Source organism: Callithrix jacchus, chromosome 6 (assembly GCF_049354715.1).
Source record: "Callithrix jacchus isolate 240 chromosome 6, calJac240_pri, whole genome shotgun sequence".
NCBI lineage: Eukaryota > Metazoa > Chordata > Mammalia > Primates > Cebidae > Callithrix > Callithrix jacchus.
In genome coordinates, this window is record NC_133507.1 from 19264991 (window position 1) to 19291056 (window position 26066).

General features: G+C 48.2%; 1 protein-coding gene, 1 non-coding gene and 1 pseudogene across 4 annotated transcripts in view; 2 read left to right on the top strand and 1 right to left on the bottom strand.

The window, feature by feature from the left end:
* Positions 1-7591: 7591 nt before the first annotated feature.
* LOC103793631 (UPF0561 protein C2orf68 pseudogene) lies at positions 7592-12064 on the bottom strand (annotated as a pseudogene). The gene has a single exon (XR_008482336.2). The product of XR_008482336.2 is annotated as a UPF0561 protein C2orf68 pseudogene (transcript).
* Positions 12065-19468: 7404 nt separating this feature from the next.
* LOC118154847 (U5 spliceosomal RNA) lies at positions 19469-19586 on the top strand. The gene has a single exon (XR_004745100.3). It is a non-coding gene; the product is annotated as a U5 spliceosomal RNA (small nuclear RNA).
* Positions 19587-22767: 3181 nt separating this feature from the next.
* Positions 22768-26066, top strand: part of SEMA4B (semaphorin 4B) — a 65053-nt gene continuing 61754 nt past the window's right edge. For both annotated transcript variants that reach the window (XM_078326782.1, XM_035303828.3), the window contains exon 1: positions 22768-22936. The gene's annotated coding sequence lies outside the window, so the exon portion shown is untranslated. The remainder of the gene's footprint in view (positions 22937-26066) is intronic.

Here is a 26066-nt window from a genome sequence, read left to right on the forward strand (position 1 = left end):
TTGAACCTGGGAGGCAGAGGTTTCAGTGAGCTGAGATTGCGCCACTGGACTCCAGCCTGGGCAACAGAGCAAGACTCAGTCTCAAATAAAAAAGAAAGAAAAAAAATATGATTGGACAAGAAGGGTGTGATCTAATACCAATGGCCTGAGTGAGGAAACCCAGCAAGGCCTGTCCCTGTAGATTCTTCTTGGCCTCTCTCTGCAGCATTCCTTCCTTCTGAGTATGGGGCCGGACTCTCTCTGGGATGCAGGGGTCTTAGGATCTACATGCAAACAAGGTAGGTTAGATTATTTATTTATGGCCAGTTTTTACACAGAAACGTGTGGGAGAAAGTTACAGTAATATTTTGGGGTTTGAGTTTGGCTTTGGGAAGGAGAGCTCTGGTTTCTGTAACCTGCCTTGAGGAAGAAGGATTCTAGTTTCTATGGCTGGCCTGGGGAAGAGAGGGAGAGGGTCTGAGAGAGCTGCTCCTGATGACTGCATTTTAGGGTATTGTTTTCTGAGACCCTAGAGTAGTTAAGCAGCCACAGCAGAAACAGTTCGATTTTTGCCTGTTTGCATACAAAAGATGTGTTTTTTTTTAATTAAAAATAGAGATGGGGGTCTCACTATGTTGCCCAGGCTGGTCTCAAACTCCTAAGCACAAACGATCCTCCCACCTCGTCCTTCCCGGATTACAGGTGTGAGCCACTGCATCCAGCCACAAAAGATAGTTGTAATTGGTTTTGCCACAGACAACCAAAGTTTCTCTCTTCATTCGTTTTCTTAAACTAAGACACCAGCTGAAGGCTGGGTTTTATTTGGGAAAACCTGACCTCTTCCCCTTCCCAGCTTTCCCAGTCACACCAATTCACTCCAGATAGGAGCGACCTTTCTGCCCTGTGCTCTCAGCCCTCCCTCCACTGTCTCACTGTCAACATCGCCAGGTGGAGCTGGGCCTGGAAGGTGACCTTCAAATACTGACTTCAAAGCTCCCCTCACCGAGTCCTAGCCTGGCAGAGCCACTGCTCTGGGCCTGGGATCCGGAAGACTGGGCCCAAGGGAGGGCTGCTTTTGGGCCCCCCAGAGTCCGAGGCCTCTGTCAAAGATACGGTCTTGGGCCAGCTTATGCCAGAAAGACCCCTTATCCCTTTGACTCTGCTTGGAATTCTTCTCTTGCTCCAAACACAAGTGCAGACCATGGAAGCACCTGGCATTTGGCTTTCCTGCCAACCTGGTATTATCAGGTGCCTGGATCTCAGTGTTCACACCTGTAAACTGGAATTCAGTACCCCTGAGGATTCTTCTGGTCCAAATAATCAGACTTATGTATGCCAGACACCCATACCGCCACCTCTGAACTGGTGGTAATGAAATTGCTGCCCCCCTCCCCCCACCAAGGGCTTGCCCCTTCCTCTGCATGGTGGACTGGGATCTCAGAGGCCTGGCCAGAGGCAGCACTGTAGATGTGTTCCAGAGTCTGGCCTTTGCCTGCTGAGGAATCAGAGAGGGAGCACTTGTGTTCCTTGTGAGCATAGCAGCAGCTGGGGGCAATTGAAGCACAATCTTTCAACTGCTCCTCACTGCCTGCCTCCAGGCCCCCGGCTCCATGCTATCCTTTCCTGTACGATCCCTGTTGGGTGAGGCAGCCAAGGTCAGCTCCATTGGCTCGTAGGGGTTACCACACTTGCTGAATGTCACACTGCTGGCAAGCAGTAAAATTCCAGTTCAAATCAACATACCTGGCTCATATTTTATTACTGGTTTGTTTGTTTGATTTCAAGACAGGGTATCACTCTTGTTACCCAGGCTGGAATGCAGTGGCATGATCACAGCTCCCTGTGCCTTAACCTCCCAGGCTTGAGTGATCCTCCCACCTTAGCCTCCTGAGTAGCTTGGACTACAGGAACATGCCATCATGGCCGGCTAATTTTTTTTTCTATTACTTTTTTTTTTTCTTTTTTTGGAGACAGAGTCTCCCTCTGTCTCCAGGCTGGAGTGCATTGGCACGATCTCAGCTCACTGCAACCTCTGCCTTTCAGATTCAAGCGATTCTCCTGCCTCAGCCTCCCAAATAGCTAGAATTACAGGCATGAGCCACCACACCCAGCCCCTCTAGTACTTTTTTAAGGAGAAAGAGGGAGAAACCGCAACCCCTATTTACTGTGCTGGTCTGGAATTCCTGATGGTGGTAGCTGTTGCCCTGAGAGCTGCTGCAGAGAAAGATGGTGTATAAAGGGAAGGGCCTCAGATTCTCCCGTCTGGGGTCAGTGAAATTGAACATTCCCACCGCTCCACATTTTCAATCAAACTCCAATTTGTCATTGAATTTAGGTGACATGCAAGTTCCCTGTGGAAGCACGAACATTTGTATCACTCCTTCCCCACCCTCTGAGAGCCAGACACACATGTATACAATCACCATAAACCCAGGCACAAGAGGAAAGTGTCGGCAGGGTGCAGTGGCTCACACCTGTACTCCCAGTACTTTGGGAGGCCAAGGCAGAAGGATTCCTTGAGCTCAGGAGTTTGAGATCAGCTTGGGCAACAGAGTGAGATCTTAATCTCTATATAAAAAAAAAAAAAAGAGGGGCGTGCACGGTGGCTCATGGCTGTAATCCCAGCACTTTGGGAGGCTGAGGAAGGTGGATCACGAGTTCAGGAGTTCAAGACCAGCCTGGCCAAGATGGTGAAACCCTGTCTCTACTAAAAATAAAAAAATTAGCCAGGCATGGTGGCATATGCCTACAATCCCAGCTACTCAGGAGGCTGAGTCAGAGAACTGCATGAACCCAGGAGGCAGAGGTTGCAGTGAGCAGAGATCACAGCACTGCACTACAACCTGGGCAACAGAGCAAGACTCCATCTCAAAAAAAAAAGAAAAAGAAAGTGTCCCAAGAGGAGTGTAGATGACACTTGAAGCATCTGGCAAGGAGAAAAGCACCTCGGACGCAGAAGCCCCTGGAGAGCCTGGGGGAGGAGCATCCATCTAGCTGCCTCTTCAAAGCTCTAAGGTCTGTGGGGAGGCTGGACAGGACAGCTGAGAGTAGTCAGGGACCCACATTTCTTTTTCTTTTTCTTTTTTTTTGAGACAGAGTTTTGTTCTTGTTACCCAGGCTGGAGTGCAGTGATGCGATCTCGGCTCACCACAACCTCTCCTCCTGGGTTCAGGCAATTCTCCTGCCTCAGCCTCCTAAGTAGCTGGGATTACAGGCACGCACCACCATGCCCAGCTAATTTTTTGTATTTTTAGTAGCGACGGGGTTTCACCATGTTGACCATGATAGTCTCCATCTCTTGACCTCGTGATCCACCTGCCTCAGCCTCCCAAAGTGCTGGGATTACAGGCGTGAGCCACCGCGCCCGGCCTTCTTCTTTTTTTTTTTTTTTTTTGAGACAGAGTCTTGCTCTGTTGTCCAGGCTGATGAGCAGTAGTGTGATCTTGACTCACTGCAACCTCTGCCTCCCGAATTCAAGTGATTCTCCTGCCTCAGCTTCCCGAGTAGCTGGGATTACAGGCATATGCCACCACATTTGGATAATTTTTGTATTTTTAGTAGAGACAGGGTTCCCCATGTTGGCCAGGCTGGTCTCGAACTTCTGACCTCAGGTGATCCACCTACCTCGGCCTCTCAAAGTGCTGGGATGACAGGCATGAGCCACTGCGCCCAGCGTCCTTTTTTATGAAATGGAGTCTTGCTCCGTTGCCCAGGCCGGAGTGCCACAGAGTGATCTTAGCTCACTGTAACCATCGCCTCCTGGGTTCAAACAATTCTCTTGGCTCAGTCTCCCAAGTAGCTGGAATTACTGGCACGAGCCACCATGCCAGCCTTTTTTTTTTTTTTTTTTTTTTTTTTTGAGACAAGGTCTCACTCTGTTGCCCAGGCTGGAGTGCAGTGATGTGGTGGTGCAATCTCAAGTCACTGCAGCTTCGACCTCCCGGCTCAAGCAATCCTCCCACCTCAGCCTCCTGAGTAGCTGGGACTACAGGTTCATACCTGGCTAATTTTTGTATTTTTTTTGTAGAGACAGGGTTTCAGCACGTTGCCCAGGCTGTTTTCAAACTCCTAGACTCAAGTGATCCTCCCACCTTGGACTCCCAAAGTGCTGGGATTACAGCCAGCACTCCAGGGCATTCATTTTGTGGTGTGCAATAGACAGACAGTAACATCTGGCAACAGTGGTGAGAGGGTGTTGGGATGGAGCCTGGGGAAGGGAGATGAGTTCCTGAGCCAGGGACAGGCCTGACACCGGGTCCTGGAAGAACCCCCAAGAGGGGGAGGACTCCAGAGATGGTATGGAGGAGATAGAATCAGCAGGAATTGTAGCTGGTTGGACATGGGGCACAGTCGGGGGAGGAGTCAGAGTGACTCAGACTTGCATCCCTGGGGCTGGAAGAATGGCACAGCCATGATTAGAAATGGGAGAATAGGAGGAGAGAGTTGTGGGAGAGGTGTTGGCAGCAGAGCTATTTATGGTAATCTCCAAACTTATTTCCCTGCCAGCTGTCTGTGCCCCCCCCACCCCATCTGCCCACCTGCTGCTTCCAGCACTGTCCTCTTAAAGCTCAGCCCTGAGCAGCTCAGATACCCACAGGAGCTTCCCATGCCACCCACAATCAACTCTAACAGTCCATGGCCTTCACTCCCTCTCCTCTCTTCTCTTCTGCTCTTTCCCTCTCCCCAGGATCCCTAAACGAAGTGTTCTCCTGAATTGTCACTACCTCTGTGCCCTTGCGTTGTCCCCTCCCTCCACCAAACAGGTTCTCTGCTGCCCACAGCTGAACCCAACTCACACTTAGTGACTGCTATGGACTGAAGGTTTTTTTGTTTTGTTTTCTCTCTCTCTTTTTTTTTTTTTGAGACGGAGTTTTGCTGTTGTTACCCAGACTGAAGTGCAATGGCACGATCTCGACTCACCTCAACCTCCACCTCCTGGGTTCAAGCAATTCTCCTGCCTTAGCCTCCTGAGTAGCTGGGACTACAGGCGCCCACCAGCATGCCCAGCTATTTTTTGTATTTTTAGTAGAGACAGGGTTTCACTTTGTTGACCAGGATGGTCTCGATCTCTTGACCTTGTGATCCACCAGCCTCAGCCTCCCAAAGTGCTGGGATTATAGGCATGAGCCACCGCGCCCGGCTGTTTTCTCTTTTTTTTTTTTTTTTTTGGAGATGGAGTCTTGCTCTGTCGCTCAGGCTGGGGTGCAGTGGTGCGATCTCAGCTCACTCCAACCTCTGCCTCCCAGGTTCAAGTGATCCTCCTGCCTCAGCCTTCTGAGTAGCTGAGATTATAGATGTGTACCACCATGCCCAGCTAGTTTTTGTATTTGTAATAGAGACAAGGTTTCACCATGTTGGCCAGGTTGGTCTTGAACTCCTGACCTCAAGCAATCTGCCCTCCTCGGCCTGGACTGAATGTTTGTGTCCCCCAAAATTCATATGCTGAAGCCCTAAGCTACAGTGTGATGGTATTTGATGGCAGGGTCTCTGGGAGGTAATTAGGTCATGCCCTCATGAATGGGATTAGTGCCCTCATCAAAAGAGATAGGTGAGAGAAGAGCTCTCTCTGCTATGTGAGGTCATCACCAGAAAGAGGGCCATCACCAGGAACCAAATCAACCAGCATCTTGATCTTGGACTTTTCAGAATCCAGAACCAACAGATAAAAAAAATTGTTGTTTATTTTATTTTATGAGACGAAGTCTTACTCTGTCGCCCAGGCTAGAGTGCTATGGAGCAATCTCAGCTCACTGCAACCTCCACCTACTGGGTTCAAATGATTCTCCTGTCTCAGCCTCCCAAGTAGCTGTGACTACAGGCGCCCACCACCATGCTTGGCTTATTTTTGTATTTTTAGTAGAGATGGGGTTTCACCATATTGGTCAGGCTGATCTTGAACTCCTGACCTCGGGTGATCCACCCATCTTAGCCTCCCAAAGTGCTGGGATTACAGGCATGAGCCACCACGCCCGGCCGATTCTGTGATTTAAACCACCCATCCTGAACTAAGATGACCCAGTCCCAGTCTACTTTCACAAGCCTGCACTGAGGGTAGGGGGCTAGGGGACACAGCATTCATTCACCTGAGTCATCAAGAGCACAAAAGCTATCTGATTTTAGCTTTGGAAAATGGACATCAGTGGGGTTTGGAAGCAAATATGCAAGATTTTGAAATGCTATTTAACTTCTTGAGATTTTCTCTCTCATCACTTAAGTTAATCCTAAAAATTCCTATTATTAATAAAACTAGACAGCCAAGAGCCATTTGCAGTGGCACACACCTGTAATCCGAGCACCTTGGGAGGCTGAGGCAGGAGGATGGCTTCACCGCAGGAGTTTGAGGCCAGCCTGAGTGACATAGCTTTATCCAATAAAAACCAGACAGCCAGAGGTGGGGCCAGGGGAAATGATTAAAAGCCATTAAAAAGAATGAGGTGCAACATTACCATACTGGCAGCAGATTCCTAGCGTATACAGATTCCATCCAATTTGCAGAAATAATTTGTATGGTTCAGGGTCTTATCCCCTGGGCTAGTCAGTTAACCTCTCTGGGCCTCAGTTTCCTCATCTACAAAATGTGGATAATAACAGCACCTACTCCTAGGGTAGTTCTGAGGGTTAAATGAACTCATGCAGATAAAATGCTTAGAACGGTGCCTGGCACACATTGAGGAGACCTGCTGCAGGTGGTGTTAATATCACTAGATCATTCACATCTACATACACTGTACTAGTTGGTTGTTTTTTTTTTTTTTTTTTTGAGACAGAGTCTTGCTCTGTCACCCAGACTGGAGTGCAGTGGCACGATTTCGGCTCACTGCAACCTCCACTTTTGGGTTCAAGCAGTTCTCCTGTCTCAGCCTCCTGAGTAGCTGGGATTACAGGCACTCACCACTACACTCAGCTAATTTTTGTATTTTTAGTAGAGACAGGGTTTTGCCATGTTGGCCAAGATGGTCTCAAACTCCTGACCTCAAGTGATCTGCCCACCTTGACCTCCCTAAATGCTGGGATTACAGGCATGAGCCACTGAGCCTAGCCTACACTGCACCAGTCTACTGAGGCCCTGTGACATGCCCTGACCCAGGGATGGACAAGAGGGCATGTTCCTTTCCTGAGAGGACCTCAGTCCACTGGGAAACATGGGGAAATGAATGTGTCAACAGATATTTCAAAACTGTGGATTGGCCAGGTGAGGTGGCTCATGCCTGTAATCCCAGCACTTTGGAGACCAAGAAGGGAGGATTGTTTGTGGACAGGAGGTTGACATTGCAGCCGTATTTGTGTCACTGCACTCCAGCCTAGGTGACAAAGTGAGGCCCTGTCTCAAAAGAGAAGAAAAATAGAATGAGAGAGAGAGTGAAGGAAGGAAGGAAGGACTCCCTACCTCAGGACTCTCAATTTCTTCTTTATACATTTTTGTGGGATTTGAATATCATGTAACAAGCACCTGTACTTTTTTTGTGTGTGCACATATACCAGCTACTTTATGTTCAATAAAGGAATGAGGAAGGGGAAATGAAAGCATAGAGAAAACTATACAGTAGTTGTCAGGATTCGTGGAACGAAATTGCAGTTTTCTAACTGAGAATGTAATCTGTCTTTTTTTTTTTTTTTTTTTTTTTTTTTTTTTTTTTTTTGAGATGGAGTCTTGCTCTCTCTCCCAGGCTGGAGTGCAGAGGCTCTATCTCGGTTCACTGCAACCTCTGCCTCCTGGGTTCAAGCAATTCTCCTGTCTCAGCCTCCCAAGTAGTGGGGATTACAGGTGCATGCCGCCATGCCCAGATAATTTTTGTTTTCCCAAACTGTCCCAATAATTAATATAAATATACATATGTATATATTTACATATACAAATGCAAAAATAAGTGAGCATTTATTTTTGTGCCTTCCTATGTACATTTCTTTTTTTCTTTTTCATTTTTAAAGACTAGTCAAGTGCAGTAGTGAGAAGGGAGGAAAAGAGTAGAACAAGGAGTTCGATCTGTAGGGAGCCTTGTACAAATGTTAGAGTTACTCATTCACCAACATTAAACCCTAGGATAGAAGATGCAACAAAGCAGGACTCCTTCCTTCATGGAATGTGCTGACTTCAGACGAGGTGGCAGCCAACATAGAAAACGCTGGAATGTTTCCTTGAAGTGGACAGTGATGAGAGGCGCTTGCCATGAACATCAGCTACTGTCTTTTTTTTTTTTTTTTTTTTGGAGGTCTCCCACTTTATTGGTATCAGAATTACCTGGAGAGTTTGTTAGAAGGGTAGATCCCAGAACCCCGCCTCCCCCACCAACACCACCACCACCTCCTCCAAAGTCCTGAGCAGCTGGAGGTACACAGTCATGTTGAAGGGGGAGGAGAACTAATGGATTCTACCTGAGGCAAAAAGATGAGGGAAAGGAACAAAGAAAAAGGGCTGAAAAAAAGGTCTATGAATACATGGGCAGAAATGAGCAAAAGCACAGAAGAACCATAAAATAGCAAACATGGCTCATGCAGCTGAGTGGAACAGCAGCAGCCAGACAGGCACATGACCTTGGTGAGAAAGCACCACGTGGGCATGAGGCTTCATAAATCCTGGTTCTCCCTGGAGTCTCTGCTTTTAGAACACCACGTTAACCACAGAAAATTCTCAAAAAAAATTCCAGAATATCAGGCTGGGCAAATGGGTCAACATATAAGAAAGAATGACTGCAAGGCAGGCCAGGTGTAGTCCTGCAACACCCTATGGATGCAGCAGCTGTGGGGGTCTCAAGATCAGACAAACTGGTCCTGATACCCCCAATCTAAGTATGAGCTCCCTGGGCAGAATTCTTCCATGTGCAGTGAATGTCAGTGTCAGCTCTGGGGCATTGCAATCTCCTCCTGGATATGGAACTGGAGGGCTTCTCGCATGGGTGGATCCAGAGGCTTGCGTGCCGACATCTCCTCAACCTGATACACCATAACTGATGTGACCTCTCCACTGTCTGCCTGGTATTCCAAGTGGAAGAGCTGATAGCCAGAAGGCTCCAGCTCGGGGCCTCCACTACTGCTGCTTTCACCTGACTCTTGACCGTCTGGGCTGCGTGGGTGGGCGGAGACAACTCAGGGTCGCGTTAGGTACACCGGCAGGTCTGGCTCCCGGGGCCACCTAGGCGCGGGCGTCTGCTGCGTCCTCACCTTCTCCTTGGCCGCCTGCTTCACCTTCTTGTCGCAGTCGTCCCGGGCGATCGGGTTCCGTCGGATATTGTGCACGAAGCCGTGGTTCATGTCCAGCCGCCCGCGAGGCCTGCAGGAGTGACCCGGGGATGCGGCCCTGTCTCCGAATGGAGACGGGGACGCAGAGTCGCCGCAGCCTCGACGGCCCCAACAACCGCCCCCCGCCCAAAGAAGTCCGCACCGCCCCTCGTTCAGCTTCCAGCCCACGCCCTGACTTCCGGAAGTGACCATCTTTTCTTTTTTTCTTTTTTTTTTTTTTTGAGCTGGAGTTTCGCTCTTCTTGCCCAGGCTGGAGTGCAACGGCAGGATCTTGGCACAACGCAACCTCCACCTCCCGGGTTCAAGCGATTCTCCTGCCTCCGCCCCACCCGAGTAGGTGGGATTACCGGCATGCGCCACCACATCTGGGTAATTTTTGTATTTTTAGTAGAGATGGTGTTTCTCCATGTTGGTCAGGCTGGTCTGGAACTCTGTACCTCAGATGATCCACCTGCCTCGGCCTCCCAAAGCTCTGGGATTACAGGTGTGAGCCACCACTCCCGGCCATCTACTGTCTTTTCTTTGACCCTTCATGTCCAGTTTTTGAAGATAAAGCAGAAAATAATCTTCTCTGATGGTACTTGATAAAAATTCCTAAAAAAAACAAAACACATGCTTCCACTTTGCTGATGAAAATTGACTGCAGTTTGGCACCTGGGTCTGGTTCCGGCGTTCATGTCGATAGTCAGGTGTGCCCATCTCCTTGAGGAAGCCCGCTTATTGTTGGTAGCAAGACGGGCCACTGAGAGGTGGAAAGGGCACAAGAACCATGTAATCTCCTGGAAATGCTTCTCTGGGAAACCAAATTCATGAATGAGGTGTTGCAAGGAAATGCCACCAAACGTCCTCAGGTGCTCCTCAGTCGCTGTGTTGTCTGTTGGAGGAATGGCCTAATTCTTGACCTCAGCTTGTTCATGTTTCAAAATGAGTTTCTGGATACACTTCAGTTGGGAAATCCCCAGGTCATGTAAGTTTCCACTATACATTTTTAGGTTCTGGGGAGTGACTTAACATAGACTGCTCCAAAAATGTTCTTTAGGCAAATTCTTGCCTTGGTTCTCTGCCCCAGTAAACTCACACATAATCCTTTCAATGCCTACGACAAAGGCCAAGGAATGCTGATCTGGAAATTCCAAGGCGTGAAGTTTCACTTCTTGTCGTCTGAGACACACCTTGTCACGTTTCTGTTGCCAGGACTCAGGAATGATTCCAGTCGCTTAAACCTGGCCCTTTTCCTTTCCTCTGCTCCTCCTTTGCCGAAAGTTCCTGCTTTGCTTGGGTGGCTTTGAGGGCTTGATAAGCCTTCCTCTTTTTCAGGAGATTTTCTGGAACGAAAGCGATTTTTTTTTTTTTTTGCTCTTGCTCTGCCATCTTCCTAGTGTTCTAATGTAAGCGTATTTTTAAGTTACAAACACATGGAATTTAGGAGCTGTCTTTTTTATAGTGATTTTATATTTCATTGCGATAGGTCTTGCTAAAGAAAAAATGATTCATGGCACTTGTTAAAGATGGCAAGGCAGATTTTATCCAAGGTGAGTGATGGTGATAGGTATAGGGACCACTGTGATCTGGTCTTGTAGTGGGGGAGAGAGTGGACTCACTCCAACTCCGACAAGGACAGGTGGGGATCTGTAACCAAGGAGTGGGGGTTGGGTGTCAGTGGATGGAAAAGTACTAAAAAGAAACATGGAGGATGAAAGGGCTTCTGTTCTGGCTAAACTGACTGATAGCATTATTGCTAAAGGCAAGCCAGGGTGATAAAATATCAATGGGGGTCAGATACTATGGTTGGGGCGACACTTGCCTGCCTGCTTTCCCTCCTTCCGTTCCTTCCTTCCTGCCTTCCTGCCTTTCTTTTTCTCTTTCTTTCTTTTTTTATTGACACAGCCTCTCACTCTATCATCCAGGCTGGAGTGCAGTGGCACCTCAGCTCACTGCAGCCTTGACCACCTGGACTCGGGCGATCCTTCTGCCTCAGCCTCTTAGTAGCTGGGACCACAGTCATGCGCCCCTACACCCAACTAATTTTTTTATATTTTTTTGTAGAGATGGGGTTTTGTCATGTTGTCCAGGCTGATCCACTCACCTTGGCCTCCCACAGTGCTGGGATTATAGCCGCAAGCCACTGAGCCTGGCCCAGATTTTATTAAAGTGACTTAGCAGATCATTTGCTCAAAATGGATTCTATAAAGACAGAGAGGGAAGACTGAGGTCAGGCCTCGGGAGGCAGTGGACTCAGAGGAGACTGACTGAAGTTTTGGCCAAGGGAAGTCTTTGTGAGTTTATAATATGTCCTCTTGGGGATTTACTGACTCTTCTTTGGTGGTCCAGTGTGTGGTCAGATTTGTAAGGTCCAGGTGTTTTTGTTTTATTTGACATAGGGTCTCACTTTGTCACCCCGGCTGGAGTGTAGTGGCCTGATCTCGGCTCGCCACAACCTCCGCCTCCTGGGTTCAAGCCATTCTCCTGTCTTAGCCTCCCTAGTAGCGGGGATTACAGGTGTGCACCACCACGCCTAGCTACTTTTTGTATTTTTATTAGAGACGAGGTTTGGCCATGTTGGCCAAGCTAGTCTCCACCTCCAGACCTCAGGTGATCCGTCTGCCTCAGCCTCCCAAAGTGCTGGGATTACAGGCCTGAGCCTCTGCATCTGGCCCTCGGTATTCTTTCTTTCTTTTTTTTTTTTTTTTAATACAGTGGCTTTATTTCCATTATTTAGAGTCCCCAGCATCCCATCTGATAAGAACCTTCAATTCTATGAACAAAAATATTTCAAGAAAGTACGTTACACGATAGTACATATAAGTAATAGTTTGGCAGAATTTTATCAACTCTAGTAGTTCTTACCCCCAAAAAATAAATTTTAAAATTCAAAATCAACAGCTTTATTTAACATATGTTACTGCTTTTTTTTTTTTTTTTTTGGACAGACTTTCACTCTTGTTACCCAGGCTTGGAGTGCAATGGCGCCATCTCGGCTCACTGCAACCTCCGCCTCCTGGGTTCAGGCAATTCTCCTGCCTCACCCTCCCGAGTAGCTGGGATTATAGGCACGCGCCACCATGCCCAGCTAATTTTTTGTATTTTTAGTAGAGATGGGGTCTCACCATGTTGACCAGGATGATCTCTTGACCTCATGATCCACCCACCTCGGCCTTCCAAAGTGCTGGGATTACAGGCTTGAGCCACTGCTCCCGGCCCATATGTTATATCTTAACATTTAAAATATCATGCTCTAGTTAAATATTTCAACAACACTGTATACAAATAAAATATTACACAAAATATATTTAAGAAAATGTTTTGGTCTTTGAAAAATAAAAAAAAAAAAACACATGCACTTCTCTTTTTTTTTTTTGAGACAGAGTTTCACTGTTGTTACCCAGACTGTAGTGCAATGGCACGATCTCAGCTCACTGCAACCTCCGCCTCCTGGGTTCAAGCAATTCTCCTGCCTCAGCCTCCCAAGTAGCTGGGACTACAGGTGCGCACCACCATGCCGAGCTAATTTTTGTATTTTTAGTAGAGACGGGGTTTCAACTTATTGACCAGGATGGTCTCGATCTCTTGACCTCGTGATCCACCTGCCTAGGCCTCCCAGAGTGCTGGGATTATAGGCGTGAGCCACCGCACCCAGCCTACCTCAAATACTTATTTTTATGGCAAGAACATTTGAAATTTACACTTAGTGACTTTGAAATGTATTAGCACGTTATTATTTACTACGTTCAGCATGCTGTACAATACATCTCAAAGAAAGAACGTATTCCTCCTGTTTAATTAAAGCCTTGTACCCTCTGACCATCCTTTCTCCCAAGGTTTTGTTTGTTTTTTTTTTACTAGCAGCCTAATAGTCTATCATATGCTTCTCCCTGGAGCAGGGGCTCAGGAATCAGTCAGGTGAATATTCTGTCTTCATGTCTTACAAACTATGTAACTTTTTTTTTCTTGAGACAGAGTCGTCCTCTGTTACCAGGCTGGAGTACAGTGGTATGATCTCGACTCACTGCAACTTCTGCCTCCCTTCAAGTGATTGTTCTGCCTCAGCCTCCCAAGTAGCTGGGACTGCAGGCGCTCACCACTACTCCGGATGATTTTCATATTTTTGGTAGAGACAGGGTTTCACCACGTTGGCCAGGCTGGTCTTGAACTCCTGACCTTGTGATCCTCCCACCTCAGCCTCCCTGGGTTTACAGCCTCCCTCAGCTGGGTTTACAGGCCAGAGCCACCACACCTGGCCCAAACTATGTAACTTTTGACAAGTAATTTTAACCCTCTAGGCTTTAGCTCTCATGGGAGATGGCCAGGTCTTAAAAGGAGTTAGTTTCGTAGTTGGATCAAAACCTAACTGATTGAGTTAGAAGCCCTACATCAACTGAAATGTGGATTGTTAACTCTAGAATAGTCTTCTTACTCATAAAAGTCTCCTAAAGCCGGGCTCACACCTGTAATCCAAGCACTTTGGAGGCCAAGGTGGGTGGATCACCTGAGGTTGGGAGTTCAAGACCAGCTTGACCAACATGGTGAAATCCCATCTTAAAAAAAAAAAAGTCTCCTAAAGACCTAGGATAGGCCACATTTTGTGAGTCCACGGTTTTATTGTCTGTGACTAAGAACAATAAAACCGCACTGAAACAATGCCCTGTGGTGGTTGTAAGCTGAAGTCAGGATTGGCGGCATGAAGGGGTGGCAATTGAATCACTTAATAAAATTCTCTTATCAGATGATCAGATTATTCTTTATTTGTAGAGCTAGTGGTTCCCTGAGGTCTCCAAGTTGTCCTAGCTGGTTGCCTTGGGAGAGTTTCCAGACTTCTCTGTGGTTCACTTTTTCATCTGTAAAATGGGGAGAGCAACAGCTTTGTACCAACCTGACGGTAATGTCATGCTGGTTAAAAAATACTCAACTAGCCGGGCACAGTGGCTCATGCCTATAATCCCAGCAATTTTGGGAGGCTGAGACAGGTGGATCACTTGAGCTCAGGAGTTCAAGACCAGCTTGGCCAACATGGTGAACCCCTTCTTTACTAAAAATACAAAAATTAGCCAGGTGTGGTGTCATGTACCTGTAATTTCAGCTAATAGGGAGGCTGAGGCAGGAGAATCGCTTGAACTTGGTGGGGGGAGGTTGCAGTGAGCTGAGATTGCACCACTGCACTCTAGCCTGGGTGGCAGAGTACAACTGTGTTTCTCAAAAAAAAAAAAACTCAGCTGAAGGTGGACACAATGTGTGATAAGTAATGAATAATGGCCACCATCATTCTCATCTCTGGCCAGGGTAGGACTAGTGAGATTTGAACATATAAGGCAGCTCACTTGGATATTGGATTGGGGGATCCAAAAACCTGCAGTGGAACTCAGGCCCAGTTTATCTGGGGCAGATGGCTAATACTGAAACTCACAAGAAATGACTAAGAACAAAATTCCTAGAAATCAGTTTGTCTGGGCCAGGTACGGTGGCTCATGCCTGTAATCCCAGCACTTTGGGAGGCCAAGGCTAGCAGATCACCTGAGGTCAGGAGTTCAAGACCAGCCTGGCCAACATGGCAAAACCCCATCTCTATTAAAAATACAAAAATTAGGGCCGGGCATGGTGGCTCAAGCCTGTAATCCTAGCACTTTGGGAGGCTGAGGTGGGTGGATCACGAGGTCAAGAGATCAAGACCATCCTGGTCAACATGGTGAAACCCTGTCTCTACTAAAAATACAAAAATTCAGCTGGGCATGGTGGCATGTGCTTGTAATCCCAGCTACTCAGGAGGCTGAGGCAGGAGAATTGCCTGAACCCAGGAGGCGGAGGTTGTGGTGAGCTGAGAGTGCGCCATTGCACTCCAGCCTGGGTAACAAGAGCAAAACTCTGTCTCAAAAAAAAAAAAAAAAAATTAGCTACGCATGGTGGTGCGCACCTGTAATCCCAGCTACTTGGGAGGCTGAGGTGAGGTGGAGGTTTCAGTGAGCCGAGATGGCACCACTGCCCTCCAGCCTGGGTGACAGAGCAAGACGCTGTCTTGGGAGAAGGAAAAAAAAAAAAAAGGAATCAGTTTGTCCAGTGAGGCACTGGTAAATGTTTAACAACCAGCTCCAGTGGGGTGTGTGTGTGTGTGTGTGTGTGTGTGTGTATGCTGACTTGTAACATTTACTGATTTCGGTGTAAATACTTCCACCATGACCGATTTGAAACTGTCAACACGGCATCGCGTAACAGTTGTATATTTCCACCATATAGATGCAACAGACATAAATATCCTCAAATGCATAAATACTAGTAAAATAATTAGAAAGAGATGAGCCTTTTAATATTTCATCATAAATTTTTATAACTTAGTTTTTAATAATGACTGTGTGTAAGAAGCAGCTGGCAAAATTCCTGAAAACTTAACAATTAGCTCTCACCAGCCTGTGCAAGCCGGCTCCAGACACCACTCCCGCCACCACCGGTCCGGCTTTGGAACCTGTGGAGCATAGCCCAGGACCTGGCAGCTGCACAATGCTAAGGGCAGCTCCAATAGACTTCTTAAGGACTCAGACTCCTTCCTCAGACAATTGTGTCCCCTCCCCGAGGACACAGCCCCAGAGGTGACCTTTTCCTTGCCAGGCTTCAAGTTGTCTAACATTCTCATCCACCGGCACCTCCCACACTGCAGGGCGGCTATTTCAGGAATGGGCGTCCTGGCCAGCACTTGTGGAATGTACCCCGTCAGGTGCCCACAAGGTCATCCAGATGGCTAGAAAGAGAGCAGCAGCCTTCAGATGGGGCTGCCTCTCCTAGGCTCACAGCCCCATGACATCTGCATTCTCCAGTTAGGAATGCCCTTGATAAACAGACCCCAGAAGTCCACTGCCCGTGTGTATTTCCAAAACCTGAATCCAAACTGCCATTTCTTAGTTTAATCTCACATCTGCCCATTGCTTCTTTTCCCCTGCAAGTGACAAGAGAGACAGTCATAAATCATGTGGGCAACTCCACGCGCTGGGTGCTTGCTCTGGAATTTTCCTCCTTAATCCTCATCACAACCCTATGAAGTAGGTACTATTCTTAGCCCAGTTCTGTGGATGAGAAGTCCAGGCCTTGAGGTGGTACGTTAACATGCCCACAGTCATACAGCAGGACTGTCTGGGGAACCCAAGTGTTTTTTGTTTTCTTTTTTTTTTAAAGATGGGGTTTCACCTTTATGGCCAGGCTGGTCTTGAACTCCTGACCTCAGGTGATCCACCCACCTCGGCCTCCCAAAGTGCTAGGATTACAGGCGTGAGCCACCGCACCTGGCCTGTTTGTTTTTTTAAGATGGAGTTTTGCTCTTGTCACCCAGGCTGGAGTGCAGTGGTGCAATCTCCGCTCACTGCAACCTCCGCCTCCTGAATTCAAACAATTCTCCTGCCTCAGCCTCCCAAGTAGCTGGGATTACAGGCACCTGCTACCATGCCCGGCTAATCTTTTTTTTCTGTCACCCAGGGCTGGAGTGCAGTGACATGATGTTGGCTCACTGCAGCTCCACCTTCCAAGTTCAAGCAGTTCTCCTGCCTCAACCTCCCAAATAGCTGGGATTACAGGTCCGTGTCACTATGCCCAGCTAATTTTGTATTTTTAGTAGAAACAGGATTTCACCATGTTGGCCAGGCTGGCCTTGAACTCCCAACCTCAGGTGATCCACCCACCTCAGCCTCCCAAAGTGATGGGATTACAGGCATGAGCCACCTCACCTGGCTTTTTGTTGTTACTCTGTAGATTTGTAGATGAGATGGATTTCTCTTTTTTTTTTGAGTCGGAGTTTTGCTCTTGTTACCCAGGCTGGAATGCAATGGTGCGATCTTGGCTCACCGCAACCTCCGCCTCCTCGGTTCAGACAATTATCCTGCCTCAGCCTCCTGAGTAGCTGGGATTATAGGCATGTGCCACCATGCCCAGCTAATTTTTTTGTATTTTTAGTAGAGACGGGGTTTCACCATGTTGACCAGGATGGTCTCGAGCTCTTGACCTCATGATCCACCCCCCCTCAGCCTCCCAAAATGCTGGGATTACAGGCGTGAGCCACTGCGCCTGGCCGAGGTGGACTTCTCATCCACAGAACTGGGCTAAGAATAGTACCTACTTCATAGGGTTGTGATGAGGATTAAGGAGGATAATTCCAGAGTAAGCACCCAGTGCGTGGAGTTGCCAACATTATTATTTTTTTTATGATGGAGTTTCAGTCTTGTTGCCCAGGCTGGAGTGTAGTGGCAGTATCTCAGCTCACTGCAACCTCTGCCTCCTGGGTTCAAGTGATTCTCCTGACTCAGCCTCCTAAGTGGCTGGGATTACAGGCACGAGTCACCACACCCAGCTATTTTTTTTTTTTGTATTTTTATTTTATTTATTTATTTATTTTTATTTTATTTATTTATTTTTTATTTTTTTGAGATGGAGTTTCGCTCGTTACCCAGGCTGGAGTGCAATGGTGCAATCTTGGCTCACCGCAACCTCCGCCTGGGTTCAGGCAATTCTCTTGCCTCAGCCTCCTGAGTAGCTGGGATTACAGGCACGTGCCACAATGCCCAGCTAATTTTTTGTATTTTTAGTAGAGATGGGGTTTCACCATGTTGACCACGATGGTCTCGAGCTCTTGACCTCGTGATCCACCCACCTCAGCCTCCCAAAGTGCTGGGATTACAGGCTTGAGCCACCGCGCCCAGCCTTTTTTTTTGAGACGGAGGCCGAGCACAGTGTCTCATGCCTCATGCCTGTAAGCCCTGTGTTTCAGGAGACCGAGGTGGGAGGATCTCCTGAGCTGCAGTGAGCCATGATCGTACACTGCACTCCAGCCTGCATGGCGGAGCAAGAATCTGTCTCTAAAACAACAAATAAAGCACCAGGGTGCACGAGGCTGGGCCTGGCCACCCGCATCCCGCACTTAAGGAAGGTGACTTTGAAAAGATCCAAGATGGCCTGGCGCAGTGGCTCAAGCCTGTAATCCCAGCACTTTGGGAGGCCAAGGTGGGTGGATCATGAAGTCAGGAGTTCGAGACCAGCATCCTGACCAACATGGTGAAACCCCTTCTCTAAACAAACAAAAAACACCAATAATCCAGTGTATAGGCAAGAGCCCTTACTTCTCTGCTACTTCCAGTCTGGTGTTGAGAGAGTGTAGGAGTGACCCAGTGAACTCCCCATGCGTACCACATTGTCACTACATACCAGAGTCCCTGAATTTGGGCACATAAAATCCTGGAGCTTCCTCATGCATGTTGACAATTTCATTTTCTTATCATATTGGCCAGTTTCATCTACAATGAAACATGGTTCCCCCTATCTTTTCTGTTCTCTGATAAGCTTCAGTGCAGGGGGAAATGTTTCTGGGGCCACAGGTTCTGTTGGCTGCCTCTGCAATGAGCAGATTATGCAAAACAGATGTTCTGTCCCCATTCCGTCTCTGCTGTGAGGAAAGCTGTGTTCAGAGCCACACGGCGCCTGCAGCCTCCTGCTCTGCGGGAATGTGTGTGAAGGCTCCTGGCTTTCTCTTTGCTGACATCCGACTGTCTGTGTGCCTTCCAGTCTCATCTTACCTCCTGCTCAGTAAACAGTTTCTGCACGGGCAGGAGCCAGGTCGAGCAGTTCCATAAACTGCTTTTCTATAGTTCTCCCTAGAGCAGAGGTTTGAGATTAGGGTGCCTGAATGTTGGCTCGAGGAGGACACAGACCTCCTGAATTAATGTGCAAAATCCACGTGTGTGTGTGTGTGTGTGTGTGTCTGTGTGTGTGTGTCTTTCTGGGGAGTGGTTCCTTATTTTAATTGGATTTCCAAGGGGGTCTGGAAACCACGGCAAGGTCAGACAACACCTGGCTATATGATGGGCCCTGAGAGGCCACCAAATGGAATGTTCTGCCTTCTGCTCTTTGGAATATTCTTCTGGCCAAGAGCCACTGCTTCCCTGACCCTGGCCTTTCTCTTCCCCACTGTCACCAACAGGGACACAGGCTTTCCACCTGGCACCATTCCTCACTGAGAACTGCTCTTAGGGCCTCCCGAGCAGTTGTGTGACTGGGTGGCGGCAGCTTGCAGAAGAGATGCCTGGCTCTTTGCTTTGTGAGAGCCTCTGCTTGATCGACCCACAGGCTGAGGCTTAAATTCTAGTCACACAAAACTGGGTGGTGGTGGCTCACCCCTGTAATCTCAGCGCTTTGGGAGGCTGAGCGAGGCATAGGGTCATGAGGTCCGGAGTTCAAGACCAGCCTGGTCAATATGGAGAAACCCTGTCTCTGCTAATAATACAAAAAAGTGCTCTGGTTTCTCTTCATAACAAATAAATATTTCACCTTTTACTAAAGATTTCCGTGGAGAGGAACAATTATGAGTTTATAACCTGATTTTTTTGATGTCCTGCTTAGGCAGGGCTCATTATAAAATAATAATAATACAAAAAAATTAGCCGGAGGGGGAGGGTGGGCGGAAAAAAAATTAGCTGGGCGCGGTGGCGGATGCCTATAATCTCAGCTACTTGGGAGGCTGAGGCAGAATTGCTTGAACCCGGGAGGTGAAGGTTGCAGTGAGCTAAGATCATGATAACTGCTGACTGCAGCCTCAGCCTCCTGGGTTCAAGGGACCCTCCCATTTCACCCTCCTGAGTAGCTGGGACTCCAGGCACCACCACTCCTGGCTAACTTTTAAATTGTTTGTAGAGACAGAGTCCCACTGTGTGTCCAGGCTGGTCTTGAACACCTGGACTCGAACAGTCCTTCCACCTCAGCCTCCAAAAGCACAGGGATTACAGGCATGCACCATCATGCCTGGTTACTTTTTTTGTATTTTGGTAGAGACAGAGTCTCGCCATGTTGCCAAGGCCTCGAACTCCTGACCTCAAGTGATCCTCTTGCCTTGGCTCCCCAGAGCGCTGGGATTACAGGCGTGAACTACCCTACCTGGACCTAGTTGTTCTGTTCAGAAACCAGCTTATGGAATCTAAATGGGTCATCCAGTGGCTAGCCAAATCCAAACAGGTACAAGTCCAAAAGCTGAGATCATCACTGACAGCAGAATCTCTCCCAGAGAATCGGCCGTGAGCCATTCCAGAGGCAGTGGGTGGGCAGCTGCCTAGGGTTATATTTAGTCCTCATGGCCATGGGACGGGGCTGTATCCTGAGTGTTTAAAAGTCCTGATGGATGGCCGGGCACAGTGGCTCACACCTGTAATCCCAGCCCTTTGGGAGGCCGAGGCAGGCAGATCACCTGAGGTCAGGAGTTTGAGACCATCCTGACCAATATGGTAAAACCCTGCCTCTACTAAAAATCCAAAAAAAAAAATTAACTGGGTGTGGTGGTGCATGCCTGTAATCCCAGCTATTTGGGAGGCTGAGACATTGCTAGGACCCAGGAAGTGGAAGTTGCAGTGAGCTGAGATTATGCCACTGCACTCCAGCCTGGGTGACAAAGCAAGAGTCCCTCTGGAAAAACAAAAAAACTCCTGATGAAATCCAAATGCAGAGATGAATGATTCTAAGGAGCTAGAACTTGGCATGGTAATGTGGCTGCCCTGGGCTTTCTTGACCTGATGTCCTTGGCTATTTGGTCAATCTGATTGTCTTTAATTGAGTTTCTTATTCATTGAACAGCTTTGTAGGTCCTTTGAGTATTTCCAAATTTTGTGGCAATTGCGTTTTCCGCTATAAATGAATCAACTGGCCTTCTGTGTGTGTTTTGAAAAATTACAGTCTCCCACATGCAACATTCCTCACTAATGACCTTCCTGGCCTGAGACGTGGTTAAAAACAGTTGCCTCCTGCCCCCAAGCTACAGGGCCTCAGGTATTGCATTTCATAATCCGTGGCCTCTATACTGAACCTTGTGACTGGGACAAGCTTCAAGGGCAGTCACAGTCAGAGTGGAGAGCTGCCACCTGCAGCTGGCTGCAGCCCCATCAATGAGTAGGGCCTGCAGCCATGCTGCTCAGGTGTTCTCTGCAGAGTGAGTGGCATCCCTGGCTTCATGAGCTGAGGACCCTCGTGGCTCTGGGGATTCAGAGGACCTGGTTTCTTCCTTGGAAGACAGAGGCAGGGGTAGAGCAGGGCATAAGCAGTGTTGCTAGTGAGCTGTGCTCTGATGCTTCCTGGTACAGTCTGAAGCCTGCTAGGAGCTGAAAGAGGTGTGCAGGTGGGCCAGGTATCCCTAGCAGTGGTTTCTTTTTGTGGCAGCCAAATGGTGGAAGTAAGAAGGTGGAGAGGACTGCAGAATCTTTGCAAGGCAAACCAGTGAGAGTACGTGCCAGGCGGGCCACGGTGCCTTGAGGGACATAACGGTTGTGTCTCCAGAGAAGAGTAGATGCTGGCTTCCTATTTAACATCGATCCAGCCCCCGAAAGGTCTCCGTCAGTGGGCCTGGCCTTCTTCCAGACTCCCCTCTAACCACGTTTCCAGTAAGCACCCTGCCATCAGCCTTCCTCCCATGCTGATTCCCAGCTCTCAGCACATGTACTTTTCATTGAAACTGCTGCTGTTTCGTAATTGTTTGCAACTTGTGTCATATGTGTATGTTGTGTCTAAAGTGGAAACAGGCCCCTGAGATCAGAATCTAGTTTTCTTGAATCATCGTCCTCCTCCTCCACAACCACAAATAACTGGCACTGAACACAGGGAATTGTGTAACGCTGACAAAATGCTTGTAAATGAGTTCATGTCACAGACACTCAGAAGTATGCCTCCACTGTAAACAAACACTGTAGAGGTGAAAGGCTTTGTTTCCAAGGCTCAGGAACATGTAGAGAGAAGCCCTCTACCTTTGCATTCATTCAGAGAACTAGGGATCTACTACCCTCATAAGCTCTTAGAATAAGGGGGAAAAAAGCAGAAGGCTATTGTATTACCCCTCATACAACAAGAAAAAAAAGGAAAAGCAGAAGGTGTGTTCAGCAACCTCACGGAACATATTTAGCTGGGAAGATTCTTCATGGAGCTGGCAAATAATTAAAATGGTTTTCAGGCATCCAATCCTCCTGACTTCACAGTTTAGCGTTAAATTAAGCCACATGAAGTGGCTCACACCTGTAATCCCAGCACTTTGGGAGGCTGAGGCAGGTGGATCACCTGAGGTCAGGAGTTCAAGACCAGCCTGGCCAACATGGTAAAACCTCATGGAGAGCAGTTTAGCAGACTAAAAATAAAAAAAATTAGGTGGGTGCCTGTAGTTCCAGCTATTCAGGAGGCTGAGGCAGAAGAATCACTTGAACCCAGGAGACAGAGGTTGCAGTGAGTCAAAATTGTGCCCACTGCACTCCAACCTGGGCAACAAGAGCGAAACTGTCTCAAAAAATAAATAAAAATAAACAAAATTAGAGTCAGAAACGTTTGCTTTGGTTTTGGAAAATCCAAAACAGCCTTTTCAGAAATTATTTGCTATGAAATTCTTTGAGCTGTCAACCTGTATAACCTAAATTATCGATATTCTTGAAGAAATGTATTTTCTTTAAATAAATAAGGCAAAGGTGCCAATTCTCCAGGAAGGCCAAGGTGCTGGGCGGCTCCAGGCCACAAGGGGGCGTAGTCTCCCTAGTTCTGGACTAAGGAGCCCGGGCCTTGTCCAGCCTCAGCCTCGCGGAGCTGGGAGGAGTCGCCTCATAGCCAAGGTCCAGGAGTTCCCAGGAGACTCCAGACCTCTTCTGTGCCAGCAGCTCCCCGCAGCGGAGTGTATGTCTGCGGTGCAGAAAGCCACGAGCGCTTCAGGCTGAAGAGGAGGAGGTCATGTTTAAATTACAGAGTGAGCAGAAGTGCTGTGCTGGCAGCTTTGCCCAGGAGCCAGCTGGGCGGGTGGTGTCTGGGGCATGACCTTGGGTGGCTGTGGTGCTGGTTAGGGTGCTGGGCGGAGCCTGGCTGGCGAGGCCGGATAGCATGGGCGTGGCAGCCACAACACACAGATGGGGCCACGCAGAGCCTGTGGGAGCCTCTCTGCCTGGCCAGCTGCCCCCAGCCCTGCCGGCATCAGGACTGCATGGCGTGGTCAAGGCAAAGACCGTGCTTTTCAGCAAGATCGTCTGCATCTGGCTTCAATCTCGCTCCCTCCGCATTACCTTTTCCAAAACGACCTCTTCTCCAGCCCAGCTGAATGACCTGCTCTTCCCAAAAACGACTTAAGCTTTGCTTCGTTAAGTCATTTTTGCACTTACTCCCTCACTTACTGAGTGCGTATGGTAGCCAGGCACTGTGGAGATACAAGACCTTGTCTGTGACTTCTTGTGTCTTTTGCTGTTGTTGTTGTTGTTGTTTTAGAGTCTTGCTCTGTTGCCCGGGCTGGGGTGCAGTGGCGCAATCACTCACTGCATCCTCCGAGTCTCTGGTTCTCCTGCCTCAGCCTCTCGAGTAGCTGGAACTACAGGCACGGACCACAATGCCAGGCTGATTTTTGTATTTTTAGTCGAGACGAGGTTTCACTATGTTGACCAGGCGGGTTTTGAACTCCCAACCTTTAGTGACCCTCCCAAGTTGGCCTTTCAAAGTACTGGGATTACAGGTGTGAGCCACTGGAGCCCGCACATCGACACCACGGTTTTATGCCTTCACATCTTTATTCATGCTTTTCTATTTGTGGAAAATTCTCCTCGTCCCTCTCTGCCTGGCCAGATTTTACCATCTTTCAGTGACCTCCTCAAGCCTTACCAACTCTAGGATGCCCCCTCTGATTACTCCAAAGTGAAAAAAGGGACCAGGTCCTTCTCATTCACTGTTATATCCTGAGTGACTAACAGGTGCCTGGTACAAGCAGGTGCTCAAAAATGCTGACAGAATGAATGAGGTGGTCTTGTCTATCTCTGATTTCACAGCCCTCTTGCCCAAGACTTTCACTTCTCGTCCTGCCCGTGACATTTCTCCTACTGAACTTTATGACTACCTTTGTTACTATAAGTGCTGAGTGCTTGGGTTAGGCAGGGCTCTGGATTTGCCAGGAACAGGAAGGAATTTATTGGTTCATTGAATCACACCATGGGAGGGACAGCCGGGACCGCAGGCACCTGGGAGTACAACGTCAGGACACTCTGCCCCTCCACCGGCTTCTCCTGTTGATGTCTTCATCCCCTACCACAGCAGAAAGCCTTTGCCACCCAGAAAATGGCTGTCAGCCAGTCAGAATTCACATCCCACCAGCTTAGCAATCCAGGATGAATAGGATTTTCCCCTCCGATTACTTTTTTTTCTTTTTAAGACAAATCTTGCCCTGTTGCCGAGGCTGGAGTACAGTGGCATGATTATAGCTCACTGCAACCTCAACCTCCGAGGCTCAAGTGATCCTTCTACCTCAGCCTCCCAAGTAGCTGGAACTACAGTTATGTGCCACCATGCCTGGCTAATTTTTTTATTTATGGATGGGAGGTGTCACTATGTTGGCCAGGCTAGTCTCGAACTTCTGAGCTCAGGCAATCTGCCCACCTCAGCCTCCTAAAGTGTTGGGATTATAGGTGTGAGCCACCACACCTGGCCTATTTTATTTATTGTTTGTTTGTTTGTTTGTTTGGGTTTTTTTTTTTTTTTTTTTTGAGTCAGAGTCTCACTCTGTTGCCCAGACTGGAGTACAGTCACACAATCTTGGCTCACTACAATCTCCACCTTGGGTTCAAGCAATTCTCCTGCCTCAGACTCCTGAGTAGCTGAGATTACAGACATGCACCATCATACCTGGCTAATTTTCATATTTTTAGTAGAGACAGGGTTCCGCCATGTTGGCCAGAGGTCTCGAACTCCAGACCTCAGGTGATCCACCCACCTCCGCCTCCCAAAGTGCTGGGATTACAGGCATGAGCCACCGCACCGGCCTTTCCCTAGACTTTACTCGAGCCTACAGCAATCCATTTTGTCCTCTTGTTACCGCTGCTTCCCGGGGTGGGGGGGTCATTTGTCCCATCTGAGGGTGTGGAAATAGAATCCTGGTAGCCACGTTATGACTTGAGGGGTCACTCACTTCTGGTTTTCCTTCTGAGAAAATCTTCTGGGTTTAACTGTGTGAGTAATGTTGGCTTTTGTCTCAAATGGAAAATAACTCTAAAACCAGTTTTTCTTTTTCTCTTTTATTTTTTGAGACAGAGTCTCGCTCTGTCACCCAGGCTGAAGTGCAGCGGCACGGTCTCAGCTCACTGCAACCTCTGCCTTCAAGGTTCAAGCGATTCCCCTGCCTCAGCCTCCTGAGTAGCTGGGACTACAGGCACGTGCCACAAGCCCAGCTAATTTTTTATATTTTTAGTATAGTTGGGGTTTCACCATGTTGGCCAGGATGGTCTTGAGCTCCTGACCTTGTGATCCGCTGGCCTCAGCCTCCCAAAGTGCTGGGATTTCAGGTGTGAGCCACTGTGCCCAGCCTAGGACCAGTTTTTCTATTTGTGTTTCTTTTTTATTTTGATAGAAAGCAAAGAGGGCAATATTAACAGCATCTTCATTGGATGGTCTCAAGAGCACGAGCTATTCCTCTCCAAAGAGCTGCAGGCTTTCAACAGCCTTATTAGGTAATATTCTTATATCTGTTTACCGGAGGAAACTGACGCACACTGGTAGTAACAAGCCCAAGGTCACAGAACTCTGGTGGGAGGGGGTTACAAAGACAGGACCTGTGGATCACAGAGCTTGGTGCCAGAGGCTTTGCTTATATCCAGTCATTCAATTCCTACTGCAGTCTTCGGAGGTCAGCATCAGATGACAGGCTGTGTGAAGCTGACATGTCTTGCCCAAGGTCACAGAGGCAAACAGGGCTGGGGTTTGCTCATTCCAAAGCCCACAGTTTTTCACTTCAGGTCACCTTACCTCTCAGTGCTTGTACTTCCTGATCTGTTAAATGGGATAATAACAGTACATGCCCCTGGGTTTGTTGTGGGAATGACACACCTGGCCATAGTGAGCTCTGTAAG